Below are 19,303 nucleotides of genomic sequence, written 5' to 3'. Positions count from 1 at the left end.
CTGATCAACGTCAACTAAGACCAGGTTTCGCGATACACAAAAATATATTCCCTGCAGTTAAAGAATTAAAAAATTCAAAGATATCAATCATAGAATAAGTACGTTGCCAATAGAATCAAAATGGTTTGATAAAAGCTTCATTAATGTACATGTACCAACGGAAGACAAATCTCAAGAAGAGAAAGAAATGTTCTATGATGAACTGGAAAGTACATTGGTCTCGATTACCAGCATTAGAATACAGATTGTCCTAGAAGATCAAAATGACAAAGTTGGGAAAGAAATAATGTTTAGCCAAATTGTAGGAAAATACAGTTTACATAATGAGACAAACGACAACGGACTTAAATTAGTAGACTTGACAGCTAAGAATGGTTTAGTAATAAAGAAGCACAATGTTTCTTCATAAAAACCATAGACCATAGTCTGGTCAACTCAAGATTTAAAAATTGTATTCATGACGTCAGATTGATAAGAGGAGCTGACACTGACTTAGATCACTATAACGTTAGATGTAAAATTAAGATTAAATTAAAAAGACGCTAGCATAAGGATATAGAACAACGAACTAGATATGATGTAACTAAGCTGAATGGCCCAAAATATGAGTCCGTGACAAGGGTGAATGCACAGAGTTTGCGTGTTCTCAGTTTCTCATGCTGAACAAAGTATGTTTAGTGATTAAAAATAAAACATTAAATGACATTAAAATATTTCAAAAGTTATTAACTATTACCACCAACACTGTAGACTTCTTAAAAATATATTTTGTTCAGTATAAGTTACTTAATTAAAAAAAAAGTAATTTAATTAAACATGTTGTTATCCACGTATTATTTCATTCTAAGTTTTTAACATATTATTTTAAACAATGGACTGTTATTGGCATGGTTGATGAAATAGCGATATGGCCATAAAACATGATATTTTGAAATTCGATAAAATTCAATATAATTAATGGTTAGGTATTGCACTGGTTAAAACAACTTTAACATTTTAATTTTAATATTTTTATAGAAACCTAACGCTACCTATGATAATGATATTATTATTAATATGGTAATAACAATAATAACCCATAGTAGTAGTGTAGCTAAATAGCCTATCCAAAACGCCGCGTAATCGTTTGTAACTAAATTATTTAAATAAATTCTAAAAAGTCCATAAAAAAATACTGTCATACTGAGGTATATTTGATGAAATATTGAAGAATAGTAATATTGTATATTTTAATGATAGTAATTTAATGTTTTATGTTGGAAAACTTAAACCAGTCGCCATGGAAACATCAAATAATTGTATAAATACAATGAAAAATCCATACCTTTTTTAATTAAATATAACAAAAACAATATAAATATAAAAATCATATCTTTTATTAAAATATATGATAATAGGAAACTATGTATTCAAAACAATTGTAAATATTCTGTGATATTATACAATTAACATATTAAAACTATAGTATATAGTGTATTTTTTTTCTTTCTAATACCAAACATTCAAAATATAATTTCAATATTTTTAATTTATAATTCCATGGGGCTATTAAAAAACTTAAGAGCACTATTTTAACTACAGAATTATTAGATGAAACTTTAACCTTGTAAAGATGACATAATAACTATTATTCTCGTGGAAATAAACTATGTTTATTAAGTACTTTATAACGGGTATTAAAAATATACAATTATTAACTGTCAATATTTGGTTTTTACTAACATAATTGTTTTTACTCTGTAGCAATTAGTCTACTTGTAAACTATAACTCTGCAAAAACTATTAGACAAGCCATTTAATAAAATATATATTCACTGTTTGTATTTTGTTTGGTCAAATTATCTATGGTATCAAATTCGTTTGAATTAAATTCAATTAAATTCAAATTTGTTAACTACAAAATGTTTGTTTCCGTTTCTTACAAATAATCATACTCCATGTTCATTTCGACATAGACACGTATACGCGTGGGTAATATCCTACTAGATCCTTCGAGAATACATAATTTAATTTCATATCTGATTGCTTTTCAATGCGGTTTATGCCTCAAATGGATTATAAAAGGACAAATTCGAGTAAATTAATTGTTACCTAGTTATCGATGTATATTAAAATCAATAGCCATGACAGTTATTATTTCAGTTTTACAAATCCGCATTTTTAACATTTGTGATTGATATTCCAAAAAATCGTATCAAGTTATGTTTTATATTTATTTTAACGTCAAATATAAAGTTGTTATTAAATGAAAATATAAGTTTTTAATAAAATACATAAAATCTAGAATATCTGCAAATTCAAAGCAGAAAAAAAATCTGGAATTTATTAATGTGTGATAGATTTTTACCTAGTGAATATCCATTTAAATATTATTATTATTTAAGTGCATATACTTATAGAATATAATTTAAATTATAATTATTATACAACTACACAACGTAAACAATTAACATTAACTATTCACATTGTCTATAAAAAAAAATATATACTATAAAATATAATTTTACCCAAGGACAAAAATAATACTTCTACTAACAATGACTAGTGAAAAATAAACAATCCTGGATCATCATGAATAGATGAATATTAGTTTTCGTATTTTTTCAACTCTTTATTAAAAACCGAGATATACATTAAATTTATTTATTTATTAAAAATAGATACCTAATTATATTATTGAGAATTCTAGATTGATAATTATTGTATAATTCTTTAGGTGAAAAGTAAATAAATTGATTGGCCACCTATTTTTAAATTATTATTTTCAGTAATATATCTCAGTGAATGATTACTTGAAACTGATTATTAGATCAAATATAATTGATTGTATGTTCTAAACATTTATGAGAAATAACGCAAGTTTTCTTTAGTAGATGGTTCATGATTGTGAAAATTATCATTGATTATACAATTAAATCAAAAATATCTGTTCTGCACCAATATGATAAAAACAAGACATGAATTTCATCCTTAATGACTGTATCCTGTCTATACTTTTAAGAAAAAACACTATAGTGATATAAATAGATATAGATTTTACCTGAATATATTTTCACTTCGACACTTTGTTTTAAACTTAAACATTAATTAGAAGTATCGACGATACGTGCAACTAAAATCAATTAGATATAGTTACGCCACTATTTTGTCAATTTCAGTATCCTGATGTTTTTAATGAAAAATTAGTAGGTAAACCGATTTCCCAATGTTTAATATATTATTAATACTAACAAATATAACAAATTTTTCAATATTTATCGAAGGGAGTAGGAATATATTGGCTTTAAATTTCAAAGTTTTTTATTCGGTTGACTCATATACTTTTAAAAAAATCATCACGATAAACTGATATTTATTCTTAATTATAAAAATTCGTAATTTAATACTTTTTTCGATTGTAAAACTATAATAATACTGAAAAGTACGAGATTTATTTAATTTATTTAATTGTCTATAGAACCATCAAATAAAATATTGAATCCAATCCTTGTTACAAAATAATAAAATACTTGGTCAAGTTCTCGACACAACTTTTACGCATATTGTGCTCAAATGGGGTCACATATGACACCCTCTTGCATTTATAGTTATATATTATAGGTACATGGTTGGTTGATGGAGCTGTCGTGTCAAGTACTTGGTTTGCAAGTTAAGTGTCATTTCCTTCTGGCATAGTATATTCTCTTCAACTATTGGAAGGTGGAATACACGAAGACAGACTGTTGACATTCTACGTCAATGGTACGAGGAAAATTTGCTATGCCTACAATAATTGCAACGTATTTTTAGCGTTTATACTCAAACGGAAGGCAAACGGATTTGATGTATCGGTACATGCAGTATACCACATTACTTTTTGGCGTGGAAGACTAATAAATCATTTCAAAATAACATTCCTTGTTTTTGGCACAGGAATTTCAATAGAATAATTTAACATTAAAAAAAATATATATATTACAATTATAATATATCATAACTATTTACTACCTTATAGTAAACCATGAGTGTATTTTTAAGCCAATAGAAATCATAAAAATAATTGTATATACATTTGAAACTAAATTTATATTATTACATCATTAAAAATTAATCTAAACTGTAATTTTTCAAAATACAAGTTAACATTTTTTATAATTACATTACGAACCAGACTTATATTCTCAAAAATAGTATAAAAACATAAAACTTAAAAATATAACACCAACATTAATATTAACGTTGTTATTTATTTTTATTTTTATAGTAGGCACGATTGCATTTTGAATACAAATGTTAATATTTAACCCACGAATAAAAATAATTTTTTTTAGAACTTTTGGCGATAACTATTATAATTCGACAATTATAATAAACATACTTAAAGAATATAAACTGAGAAAAGTGATTTATCTAAAAATGTTGAAGACAAATGGGTAATTCTTCTATTGTGAAATTATTTTTTTGTAAAAAAAAAAATGTACCTATACATCGTATTTAGTACAAATCCTTGTATAACAATTATTACTAAAAATATTAATACTGTGTATAAAAAATCCATCATTATAAAGTCAGACGAGTGTTTTAAATCTTTCAACAAAGTAAAACCACGTTTTTAAAATGCGGTGTGTGATGACTACTTTCTACTTAAATTGTTTAAAAAAAATTTTCAAGGGTAAAAATAATTATAATATACAACATATTTAATGTATTTTAACAGAAACCGAAAAATAATAAAAGAAATAGAAATCATGCCGTTTGATTTTTAAATTTAACTGATAGATAACAAAAAATTTATTATACAATACTAACTGTAAAATTTCTAAGACTGAAGTGATTTCAAACTCAATTAATTTTGCTCTGCTAAGCAAAATAAACTATGTTATAAATTTTAATTTACTATACAAAAACGTAATATTACAATATATATAATGATAGTATCTGTAAAATTATTTTAAGTACAGCCAAAATTACCAGGTAGGTTATTTTTATACAATATTAAACAAAAAAAATTGTACAAGCTAAAGAAACCATTCTGGGTTTTCATCATAAATATCATAAGAAATTCAAAGATAACTATTTTAATTTAATAACAATATCTTTATGATTTTTGTTGAAATCCCCTTAAGAATATTCGACTAAAAACAGTATAGTTAACTACTGATAAAATTAAAAATTTCTGTGAGGTATGAACTATTATTAATTCTTTTCCAATAAAATGTTGATAAAACTATTATTTGAATTATCAAACTGTAAAATGGGGAAATAATGGTACATTTTTTTTTAGTTTATTGTTTATAAATCATTGAAACATGAAACTTTATAAAAATTGTTTAACAATTAATGTTTTCCGTAAGAATTCGAACGATGAAAATAAGTTTGCAAGGTAGGTAAATGAATAAAATTACAGTAATTTATGAAGGTGACATTGAAAAATATTAATTTATACAGTTTTTAATTGTCCTACTTTGGCGCAATAGATAGTTAAATATTTTTTTTAATATATCAAGAGAAAACAAATTGATAACAATTTTGTAAAACTTGTTGCATTAAACAAATGTTTAAAAATATTAAAATTGTAATTGATATATGATATATATGTTCTAAAGTATATTCATAAGAAAGTATTTTGCTACACAAAAATAATTAAATTTTTTTTTAAATCATCATCGCATAAAATCAATCAATTGATTTTGGCTTACCTACATAATTCTATGCTTACATTATGTGTCAATTTTACAATATGAAAAGTAATTCTAATAAGAAATCTTTATCTAAACCCTTTTTTTAACAGTTCGTTAATAAATTAAACATAAAAACATAATTACTCCCAAACTAATAACTAGATTAATTTCTCAATCGGAAAAGATGCTGAAATAGAAAATCGAAGTATTAAAATATGTGTCATAACATTAAAAAATGTATAAACCAATAATGATTTTAGTCATAATATCGTACTTATCATACTCGTAAATCATAAAATATAAAAATCTGTAGTTTAAAACAATGGTCATCCAACTAAGTATAGCTATAAGTTAGTTTTAATGACAACTTTTTTAGTTAAATGTTATGTCTGTTAAATAAATATGTGTTTAAAAAATAATTACACAATATTTTAAAATCTAAAAGCAATTTATCATTACATATCAAAAACGGTTTCAAATAGAGTTCTGTTTGTTACCAACTTTGATCATAAATTTAGCTGGTTTCTGAAATTTTCTCACAAAAAAGTGATAAGTTAATTATTAATTATATTGTGCTGTAGTCTATAATAGAGTTTGTTTTAAATAAGTTAATCAAATTAAGTTGCTCATTTATAAGTTCTTATTTTATTTGAATTAGCATTGAATTAATAGCATAATATACCTGAATTCAGAAATAAATGACATGCAAATAAATTATTTAATTTTTAATTATATACAAATCCTTAAAGGCCAAATTATAAGTGAAAAATTAGTTTTTTATATATAAATTTATATTAATATAATATTAAAAAAATTTCATTGAACATGGGTATACTAGATTAATATTATTGTCTAATTCATTTTCCCACATTTTAATGACATATAAATATAAACTACTGTCTAAGCAAGTATTGGAGCGTTGAATTCAAAAAGATTCATAAGATCATATAAATCATATAATTAATTATTAAGTTAATCAACTAATTTGATCATTGACTATTTTAAAATTATACAGGTTATATTTATATTTATCTACATATCATACAAAAAGTTATTTTTAGTTGAGATATTTTCTAGACAGGTACCTACCTAGTCAAGAATACAATGGGGTGGTTGATGGCCAATTTTCTATATTATTCCAACTCTGACATATAACTTAAGTATAGGTATTAATACATATTTTATGATATAGCAGTGACACTGAACTATATAATACGTATAACAATAGTTTATACAAAAGTTTAAGCATACTCGGGATATTGATTAAAATTAAAACACTCAACTTTATAACGGGGTAGAAAAGAAAGAATCTAAATTATAATTTATAAGAATACATAAAACTGAATACTATTTTACTTTTATTGTATTTTTAGTTAAAATAATTCAACGTTGTATAGTAGCTATAATAACATATTGTTATATTAACATGTTGTTATAATTTTACTTTATACCCAATTATTAGCAAGTATCAGTATTAGATTAATAAATAATATACTCGGTAATTAGATTAATTAGCAGCAAGAAATCGATATTTGTTACTGTTTATTAGGACAATTCGTTAATCGATTAAATCTTAAATTATAGTTAGTTAAACTATAATATTAAAAATTCCAATTCAAACAAAGTAAATTTAATTTAATTAATAATTGGATACAAAGTTAGTAATAAGATTATCACGGTGACAGAAATTAAATTTAAAATCTAAGCATTAAAAAATCTAATTGTATTAACTGCTGAATATTTTACTTTTATATAACTATTATAATGGTATACCTATTGAAAATGTCACTTTTTCGTTACTCGTTAGTTAATGTATAAAACATTAATATGTCGAGAGACATAATAAATATATTTAACTAAATAAGTATGTACTTTATAAATTATTTCATGACAAACCGTTTTAATGGATAATACCTAAAGTTTTAATGAAACTTTAAGTCTACTTTAGGGCCCGTGGGCTATTAAAGACTATATGCATTATTAATATTTGAACAGGCAATTTTTAATATCTGAGCGGAGTGATGAATGTATTGCATTAACAATGATGTTTTTTTATCATTATTTTTTTTACTCTGAAAACAACAGTAGATAAAACGCTTCAACCATCATACTCAAAAGAAATTATGGTAAGAATATCAGTCTAGTTTGTAGTTCGGAAGTAAAAAATTTCCTAATACTTCTGAAAATAATAGGAACACACAAAAAAAATAGATTAGGAAAACCAGATCTATCGAAATCGATTTTAGTTTTGTTGTAATTCAAAAAAGAATAACCATAAAGACTTTAAATGTTTAATAAATTTATATTTACGCAATTTTAAAGCAAGACAAAATTCTTTATGATCAGGCATTTAAAATTGCGTTGGTTATGACTGTTATGAATAAAATAACTTAAAAATACAACAGAAGGATTTTTACAAGTTTTTCTTACTGCAACTAAAAAGGATCACAAGCACATCATTGCAGTTATTCGTATAAGCATTTGAATTTAAAATTTTGACAAAATCTTTCAAAAAAAAAAAATCACTAGGCAACTATTTTCAATTTTGTATTAGAAAATTCATTACATTTTAACTTTTAAGCCCAATGTTTTAAAATATGATACAAAGTTTTTCGTGGATTTTCATTACGAGAGTTAATAAAAAAGTCAAGCGTAAAGCCATTTCAATTTTTTATAAGGTGTTGAATTAAAAATTTAATGAAAAATCCTCAAAATCATTAGTTATTTTTTGAATATAATATTTGTACATTCAATCAATAGATAAGTTATATAATTATTCTATTGAAGTGTTACATCACCATCTTGCTAGAGTGTTGCATTATAACTAACCTTTGAACCAGTCTAAGTTGTCTTTTTTTAGACTTTTTTTGTCTATTAAATATTAAAACTCAACAATTAAATAAAGTATAACAATTTGGGAAATGTACAGTGGTATACTTTTATTTTAGATCTATGACAAAATAAATAAAATTTATTCATAAAATAACACTTAACGACTGGTCCATATCTATTAGTTGATCTTATTATAGAATTTTGTATGGTTATATGAAAGGAATTTTATAAAATTGTAGATACGTTAAAGGACTAATAAAGTTAACGTTGTATTACGTTCCCCATATATGATTAAAACATTTTATGGCAAATCAATTAATTCAAATAAATCGTTCAATTCTTATTTGAGTAGTTTTTCTACAACCAATAATACCGATTGTTCGTTTAAATAAGCTAACAAAATATATGAAGAGACCTATAGGATCTCACCATATCTGGTCACTCGGTGACAGTGTTAGGACTTATCTAGATAAATTATCCAGATAATAATTATTTTATCTTTTATCTTATCTAGATAAATAAATATAAGTTATCTAAGTATTTATTTTAGATAAATATTTTACTTATCTAGATAAATTTAAAAGATAAATTTTTTAGTGAAAATTAGATAGATTTGTGCCAAAAATATTATTAACTATGTGAATTTTGTTTTTGGTCCACTCGACAACTTCTTCAGCAGGGTGACTTCCCAAATTTTTATTTATACTTTGTTACTCCCTAGAGTCCCTTGGATCTTATTGGTTCCTTTTATAATTATATGTGTTGAAGTTAATGTTTGGTGATACACATCATGATATAATAAGTTAAGTCGAAAATAAACATATTATATAGGCATGTACTTACATGCCATTATATATGTTTTTTTAAATTAGTTGTTTTAATTTTAATTTCTATAATTATCTGTTATTTATCTGGATAAAATATTTTTATCTTTTATCTTTTTGTTAGATGAATTAAATTTGTTTATCTTTTATCTGTATCTTAGATCAAATTTAGTGTTGTTATCTTTATCTTTATCCAGATGATTTTTTTGTTATCTGTTCCTAACACTGCTCGGTGAGAATTTATTCATGATATCTTGTACGTATATTTCTACAAAATTTCATATACCTAATCTAAGCAATGTCAACAATTCAATGCAAAATGTAACATACAATTAGCACTTAAACAAAACAAAACAAAAATATCAGATCTTAATGAAATCATTTCAAAAATACTTAGTAGTATTAGAAAAAAGTAAAATTATGATCTTTCCTATATAAGCATAATATTCAAATTGTACAATAATATTTCGTATACAGAATACATTCCAAAACCATACAAATAAGCAAAAGTGATCTGATTTTCAATTCAGAAAAAATCACATAATATAAATCAACTAGGTAATATCGGTTAATTAAGTCTAAATTTGTAATGAAAATTTTACTTAATCTACCAAAATCAATAAAAAATAATATATACTTTATACCAGATTGGGACTCTATAACAAATATTCAATAATCAATCAAATTCACAGTACCATAAACGTAATTAACAAAGCTCTGAAAGAAAAGAAATACTATTTCGAGAAGTTCCATGACGTTCCGAGAATAGAGATTAAGTTCTGTATAAATGGTATAAAGGATAGTTCATAAAACTATGTGAACTAACTGTCATACACCTGGTGTTCACTTCAAGAATTATACCTAATTTACCGTAAACTCTGAGTTAAACACAAATAACATGCAATTCGTCAAACCAAATAGAAAGATATATTAGCTGAGGTACTGAAATGAAGCGTTTTAGGACCTATAATTATCCTAAACACGATGAATACACCAAATTATTAGGTATTGTGATGATAACTATAAATTATAACAAACACGAGTTAATTGATGATATGTGGAATTGAATGAGATGTTGAGAAATTAAGATTAAAGGTGATAAATCGGTACACGTTATCTAGGGGAACCATGAAAAACACTTCATTAAACTATTGAAGTCGAACGTTTTCTATATGTAACTATCGTAAAACCAATTTTAACGAATTGCATTTACTGTGCCAGTAAGCATAATATTTATTTACATAAGTATAATATGAAGTATACTATTTGTAAATATTACAGAGTACTAATAACTCGATAATAACGAGTACTATTAACTCGCATTTAAACTGTTTATTCGACGACTACAATTTAAATATCATTTACCTAAAGCTCTTAACAATTCTATTGATTATTGGCATGTTATACAAAGTATATGTATTAGTACCATTGCCATTGTATAGTAACATAACATTATAAATCATAGTAGTATAATAAAATATTATTTTAATTTTAAGTAATATCAAACTGTTATGGAATACTTACATGTTTCTAATGTTGGAGTACGTTTAGTTGGATTATAGTAAACAGTAAGTACCAATTAATATCAGCAGATAATCGTGCATAATTCACACAAGGGTTATTTTTTTCATTAAAATTAATATAGAATTACGTGGCCTATAATTGACTAAGTATTTTATTATTCGACTGGATTTTAAGTGAAATAATCCACTGAGTAATAAAAAAAAAACTAACAAAAACTACAATTATTTAACTGGATATATAGTAATATGCATGTTAATATTATTCATGTCAACCAAACAATATACATATTGTACATACTTAATGTCAGACAATTAAAAATAAAAATAAAACTTTTAATTTTTATATCAAACACTAATATTATATTATATTATTTTACTATAGTCATTAGCCACATAAATGTTTATTTAATTATATTCAAATATAAGTTAGAAAAAAATATAAAATTATATCTTTTATATACCAGTATTAAAATGTAGTACCTATTTAGAGATAAATCTTTTATAAATATTAAATTATACTAATTATATTTCATAATTATTTTTACTCTGTAATTAAATAACCAATGATAAATGAATACAATCATTTTGTAGTCCCTTAGAATGATTCTTATCAGTAGGCCTTTAATTATTTAAAAATGCCATTATAAATTATTATATAATAAATAATAACTATATATCTACTCTACTAATTACATTTGAGTTATCTATGTGATAATGTATTTTCTGCTTGTCAAATGTATTTTTTAGATAGTATTTCAAAGAGGATATGAGAATAGAATGAATACACTATATATAGTTTCCCACAGAAATATATAGAGAGTCCTTACAGTGTAACTCTTATAACGTAAAATGAAGTGCCTAAACATAGTTGTTAGGTGAAATACAAAGATGTTTGACAATGATCCGTAAATAAACATACCGATTGGAAATATTAAATGATTATTGAATGAATATTTGACAGCTTGGCAAAATAACAAAAATTATTTACACCGTAGGTAAAATTATAAAAAAAAAGCACATACTAACTTTGTACGTGTATAATCATAAAAAAGACGTTAATTTTTTTTAGTTAGGTCTCCATACAAGTCTTCCATCTAATATCAATTCAAATTTTAAACGTGTATATGTAATACTAAATAAAAATTATTATAGTAATATAATTACATTGATGGATGATGACATAAATTGCCAGTTTTTGAGGATGGAGGGATGAGAATATATTATTGTGAGCATAGTTTGTTTATTTTTATCTCAAATTAGTAAGTATCAAGAACTCAAGGGCAACTTTTGTGATTCAAATTCAACTTTCAAATTAACAATAATCTACTTCTTTTATTTGAAGACTGGGAGTGTCTGTGAATTTGAGACATTTTTACTAGATACTGAGAACTGATTCCTGGCCTCCCAAAAACAATTAATTTTTTAATATATTTCTAATATATATTGTAATAAGTATTTGCATGAACGCCGGGCCCCTCGAAAATCCGGACCCCAGTACTATGAATTCTTCTGGCCCCTCTCTTGCGGAGGTCCTGCTGACTCTTGATACGGTCCTAAATTCCTGACGGTCCGTATTGTGAAATAAATAATAAGATCACTGCTTTTAGGTTATCAAGTGTCTCTATTTCTATAATATAATATATATTTACAAAATATTGGGGTTTGAGTAAAGCGTCGATTTGTGTTGACCAAACTTATATAAGTGAGTCGACACAATCGGGGGCACTTGGGGTTAGTCGGGCAATCACCGGACTCTATCTGTACATGATTATGGGTTAATTTGGTTTTTTATATTACAAGTAATGGGGAAGGAGAACCGGCCGTCGTCGGTACAAACTCAGTGAAGCGGTATCCCGACGGCGAACCTGGCTCGGAAAGGACAACTTATTTAAGTGCCTTGTGAAGTGAGGTGGTGGCCCTGAAAAGGGCCGTTTTCTTGATGCGACGCCGGATATCGTTGATCCTTCGTCATTGTGTTCTAGGTCGTCGCGGGTCTTATTGCCGTTGAGCGGTGGCCTCGCGGATGTTCGGTGGTAAGACGATGTTTGCAGCCGAGGAGCGGCGTTGTCGTCGTTTGGCTGCGATTCGACACAGGTCTTATACCGTGGAGTAGTGGCTTCGTAAATGGTCAGCGGTCGGACGATGCTTGTAACCGTGGAACGGCGTTGTCGTCGTTTGGCTGCAGGTCTGTTGATTGGTCCGTTTCCTTCGGCTGTCTAGAACTCTTGTTATAGTTGTTGGCTGTTGACAGTTTGAAGGCTTGATGTGGACTGACTAGATTTTTGCTTTGCTTTGGGAGGATGGCTATGCCGTTAACTATACCAGGCTTTCGCCTCTACTAGTGGGGGGAGAGGATTAAGGAAGTTTTGAATGGTAAGTCCAAGTTAACGGGTAAGGTTTAAGTTGTTTTTTGGTAGTTGGGGGGGGGGAGTGAGATTTACCTAGAAGACGGATATGATCATGGTCTGAAAAGGAATTTTTGTAGAACATAAGTTTGGACTAGGACTGAATAGATGATTGAATGGATTTAAAGTTAGCAGATTTGAGAAGAACCAAATTTTTGACAATAGAGGGCATGCCCGTTATTGTTCGTATACCTGTGTTTTGGACGGATTCGATACGCCTCCATAGTGAAGGACCGATGAAAGGGGCCCACGAAGTAGAGGTGGGTCGGTCGTGAACGAATGAATCAAAATGACCGAATCAGTCTAGTGACCGAATTGCGACCGAATCTAATATCTAAATGATTCGGTCATATGATTTTTAGATCTTTTGGTTCTCAGTACACTTTGACTCGGTCAAATTGACTGATTATAATGTTTTATGATCTGGACTCTGGAAGGACTGGAACGTATAAAATCGTTTATATTTTGAGGTTAACTAGACTGATTTAGTGATTCGCATAGATATTAAAATATCTATGGTGATTCGGTCACTTCTTTTTCTTTATTATTGTTCCGTGTTATTACATAATAATTAATAAGATAAAGAATTTTAAGAATTACAAGGAATTATTATAAAGGATAAAGGATAAACTATAATTAGTATAATATTCTTTTATTTATTCATTATCATAAATGTTATATTGTAAATTGTAATAATGTAATAGCATTTGCCATTTAGTAATCATAGTATTTGGTAATAATTAAATAGTTTTGTAATAGTTACATAGTACATATTTTAGTATGAACTACTTATATTAAGTTATACACATGGGTTAGAGTAGAGAATCAGTCACCCTACCTCTAAATGTGGTTAAAAAGCGTTCCCTTTAACAAATTATTTGTAAAGTAATGCTCTATTGCTATTTAATTTTAATTATAAAAATGTATGGTTGAGTAAAATGTGTCACATTTCAAAAAATTGATTTTGCGATTTAAACCTAAAAACCCGGGAATAATAACATATGATTTGATAATAACAACAATAACCTCTAAGGAGATTAAACCGATTAAGGACTTCATAGTTCGTTCTATCGTTCTTCGTTGTAAAATTGACCAAATGACCGAATCACTCAACACTCAAGTGACTGAATCATCCCATCTCTACCACGAAGGGCCAGCGTAAGTAAGAACGGGAGATACGTATAGTTTAAGAATTTTGAGTCTGGTAGAAAGTGGGAACTGACTAGATTGTCAAGAGTGTCCGGTATTTATACCCTCTTCGATAATCTAGTCTGGTACTGGTTGGTCTGCGGGATTTTGTTTTGACAAATGAAAATCACACCGTTTTTCTGACACTTCCGTTTACAATGTGTGATTTTCATTTGTCACTTTGTCTTCTTTACCCTATCATTTCGTTTGGTGGTCTTGAAAAAAACCTTTTTGAATTTTATGTTTATTTGTGCCGTAACACTCTACTTTACCATATAGTTATATGGATTAATATGTGATAAAGGTTTACAACATAAATTCCCTGTAATACTGACATAAAGATTAATAATTTCAATAATATTATAATTTATATACATTTTTAATGTCCTCGTCTAAAAATATCAAATTAAATAGTTTCTAATGACATACATGATTACAAATATCATGCGTAAATGTATGAAATCAAATTAGAGTTCCATAGTATTTATAACGATGTTGACACTTGATGGTAAGATATAAAAAACCAATTTATAGTTCCTAAAATATGCAAAATAAAACAAATTTATTTTGATGTGTTTTAAGACTGAAAAACATATATAATTAAAAAATAATAGTAGGTATAAAATGATTTTTGTCTCACTGTGGTTTCATAATTTATTTATTTTAATTTGTAACTTGATTATTTTCTATCAAACGGCGTATTTAATATTCTTAATTCAAATTATTTGCCAGCATTTTAAGAATTTAAATTAGTTTGTTAGTTCGTTGCAAACTATAATAATTTATGTAGGATTAATTTATCAAGTGCCTTAAGATAAAATATACAAATTCAAATCATGATCAATTACGTAACTACTAGTTAGTTAGCTATTTTTCTATACTTCTGTATTTAGCACTTGTAATAGGTAGTCAAGTTGTTACTATGTAATGTAATATTTTTATTACCTATTCTTAAAACCAACTTTTAAATTATTTCAACTTTATCTAAGAATTTCTTTATTCATAGTATGAAGGAATAAAAACTATAACCAATTATCTAATAATATTCAATTTTGTTTGACTTTATAATTTTACGCTTACCTACTTAACAGTGAAGATAATTTTTTTTATTAAATAATTGGTTATAAAATTCGAAATTATTAAATACATTTTTATTTATACAATAATTGGAAAATATAGTATAACTGGTCTTATACTCTTACACTCGACATTTTTATTTGAATATATATTTTTTTTTTTTTTAATGATGGTTGTATTGAATTGTCAATATAACTTTTAAGATAAAAATTATGTATCTTAACTATTTCATGAATCGAGTTCAACAACAAAAAATCCACAACCATTGTATATTATATTTATCCTGCTATATATATAATAATAATATGCTTACATATATGTTAACTACATTAAATATAAAATATTATATGCCATAGAATTTGTTATGATGTCGTATGTATGTCGTGGCTTAATGTTTTTCCATTAATTTATTTGCTCTTTCATAGACAATATTGTAAATACGAGGTAACTAATCTGCATCAACAAAGCTTTACAACGGTTTGCAGATAATTCATAATTTTTATTTCTAAAATCCAACTTAAGGAATTTAATATTAACTTGTCTTTTATCAAAAAAGTGTAATAATATACCACATTTGCCATTTATTTAGTACGTAATAATAAATATAGAATATATTCATTAATTTTGTAAGAATTATTTATTAATTTTTATTGTTATTATAATTAACATGTGTTAGTTATTAATATTGTTTACAAAAATAATCTAGGGGTTTTTAATCGTTGTTTATAAAACAACAAAATCGTTATTAGCATGTAATATTGAACTACTTTAATAATAAAATATAGAAATGTATGCATTATTAAATTTGCGTATATTTTAATTAATTCTCTGGTGACATAAAAATTAATATGATTTCATTCTCAAATATTTATAACGTTAATCTAATGAAATATATTATAAAATGCGCTTTTTATTGTATCTAGTTCACTGATCTACATGGGTGTAGAATTTCATTATTATTTAATTAAAATGTCTCAGAAACTGAAATCGTATATAAATCCTAATAAATATTACGTTATGTCAAGGGGTTATTTTTCCATTTAATTTTTGACATAAATATCTAGAACGAGTTTACCGCTAGCTGTGATAACTTGACGGTTCCTTTTATATTTTATTGCCCATATTCGAATTTTATTATTGTATACCTATTTCTGTATAGCTTGGAAATACCAACTCATGTTGGAATAAATAGTATTATGTTATTTATGATTCATAGTTTAACGTGCTTAGATAAAGTTTTAAATACTTAACAAAATAAAAACAAGTAATTACATGTAGGTATATATTTACAAGGTTAGAATAAGCAAGTATTTATGCTCGTTTTAAGTGAACTATTTCAATTTAATGGTATAAATTGCTTGTAGATAACATGTGAAGAAAACATTATTCAAATCTAATGGAAGATTTATAATTATATAATTAGATAGGTATGGAGATGATTAGGGTGTATGGGTCCTTATGTGACACATGGATGCAATTATGCATCTAAATCTCTTTAGTTAGCATTATATTTTATGTAGGAGTACTATCTAGTAGTCTTGTACACAATAAATCTATACGTATATAATATATGTAAAAATTGTTTTCCTGTTCATCGTTGGCAGCCGGAAAGTTCGACAAATCAGTTCAACCAGTATTGGATATTTGTTATACACGAAACAAAATGTATAACACTTATATTATTATATATTTATTAAATTGAAGTATTGACTTCTTAAGATATGTTTTTTTGTAGTGAGAGTTTGTGACACAGTGGAATATTATGCGAATAAAACGTGGAGAAGCCTACCAACATTTTACAGAAGTAACAATGTAACATAAATAATATTTACAGTCATTACCTAGAATATATAAACATAAATACTTATGTATATTTTATTACCTATGTAATTTATCCTTAGTACCTTTAAAAATCTTTTAATTATCACGTTATAATGTTAAAAATATTATGTAAACTGTAAATATCCCTAGATTTAGATAGCCTTAGGCTAGGAATGTCTTATGTTAATAAAAAAAAAAAAAAAATAAAAAAAAAAAAAAATAAACATAAATAAAAATAAATAGGTAGGTAACTGACAAACTATAAAAATGTAAAGGTAATATATTTTGTAAAATATAATCGTTCAATGCTGTGATGTAGTCTATAAAGTACTGTAAAATGTACAGAGTAAATGGATGTGAATCGGACAAAAAGCCACCGCCCAAAATACGTATACCGAAACAACAATGATATTAATAACTAGAACCACAGTAATGGCCTGAGATCTTAGTGGCAGGGTGAAAGAGGATGGAGTTAAAGTAGGTTTCGTATTCGATAGTCTCGATGAAAACGAAGAATGTATCTACCTATACCAATATCTAATATCTCGATATGGTGGTACGAAACTTTAGTGCGCAGAGCATAAGGGAGAATTATATGGCAATGGGAAATCAAACTTGGTCGATTAAAATAGTAATTAAACTAAAAACTTATATAATATTTTGAAACTGGCGCGTGTGTATACGGTAACATGGTCGCCTGCGCATTTGGCGGGATGGAAAAGTCGACACACCTGTTGAGTGAATGTGATTTTAAAATATTTTCGTGAGGGAGGAAATTTCCGGACCGTTATACACGCAGTATAATAAAGCTAATCAGAAATACCATAATATTCTTACACGTAGGTATCACTCACCTTATCGTATCGTGTATTCGCGTGGAGTAGTAAAACTCGGCGTTATCACGTCGGTGGCGCGTGAAACGGTTCTGAAGAAAAATCAAATCAAATTTTAATCATAAGAACACGTAAGACAAACTCCCGAACAATGATGGTCTGCCCGCGCGTGTGTGTACAGTAATCCGCCCGTTTCCGTATAGGCGTTTAGAATTTCCGCTTTTTTTTCGACGTCCGAACACGGGGTGGATGGTCCGCGTGTGCGTGCGATAATTTTTCCCGCGAAACCGACGCGGCGTGACGACGCCAACACCCGAACTACTGACGGCAACGTTCGGTGGCCGACACGCGGGTTTCGGCGGCGGCGGCGGCGGTGGCAAACGACCTGAGAGAAACAGCGTGCGAGAGGGTAAGAGAGAGAATGAAAACGCTCGTGCGCGCGCTCATATGCCGCCGACCACCGACATGGCATGAATCGCCAGCAGACGACGCGCTGAAAGCGGTCGGGACGGATGGTCGTCGAAATCACTGGTCGAAATCATGTCCGTAATAATCGATGATAATGCGATTTATTATTAATATTCGTTGGGAGTGAATAACATTGTTTTACTTTTAGCTGAGGGCCATCGCCGCGGTGTAAGATAAATCATTTCATTAGCTGATATAGGTACCTATTACCTATAGATACCGACGACAGATCGGCTTGACCGCGTGTTCTTTTACAAACCCCCATATATATGATGTACCTACTCGTATATGTGGAAAGCCATAATAAAATGATGATTTGGTGCTTGATAGAATGTCTATTTATTATCAGGAGAAGCAATTATTTAAAGCTTAAACAATTTGAATGAATTAATGAGTTTATTTATGTGATTAGATACTAACTACTATAATATTATGTGGCTACAATTATACGGTAGGTACCTATGGAATGAAATTTACTTATAATTTAAGATTTTTTTTATGATTTAAAATAATAATATCTGACTACTGTCATGACTTAATACGTCATTAAGACCACACTTATATGGTGTGGTCATATAACTTAATAACAATAACTTACTCAAATATTTCAATATTAAACCCCATCCCCACAACATTATTAAAAAATAAAAATAATTAATGTAGATCATATAC

At 27.1% G+C, this 19,303-nt stretch overlaps 1 protein-coding gene across 6 annotated transcripts in view; it reads right to left on the bottom strand.

The window, feature by feature from the left end:
• The window catches only part of SK (small conductance calcium-activated potassium channel), a 305,985-nt gene extending 287,488 nt beyond the window's left edge, over positions 1-18,497 (bottom strand). For 2 of the 6 annotated variants that reach the window (XM_089220030.1, XM_089220031.1), the window contains exon 1: positions 18,185-18,496. The gene's annotated coding sequence lies outside the window, so the exon portion shown is untranslated. Of the gene's footprint in view, positions 1-18,184 lie in introns of all 6 variants that reach the window. The other 4 variants (XM_089220028.1, XM_089220029.1, XM_089220032.1 and 1 more) reach the window with 3 other exon arrangements.
• Between the last annotated feature and the right edge of the window lie 806 nt (positions 18,498-19,303).

This window comes from Diuraphis noxia, unplaced genomic scaffold (genome assembly GCF_037042655.1).
Source record: "Diuraphis noxia isolate RWA-SAM2 unplaced genomic scaffold, SU_Dnox_SAM2 contig0002, whole genome shotgun sequence".
NCBI classification, from domain to species: Eukaryota; Metazoa; Arthropoda; class Insecta; order Hemiptera; family Aphididae; genus Diuraphis; species Diuraphis noxia.
This window is presented reverse-complemented; position numbering and strand designations above follow the sequence as displayed.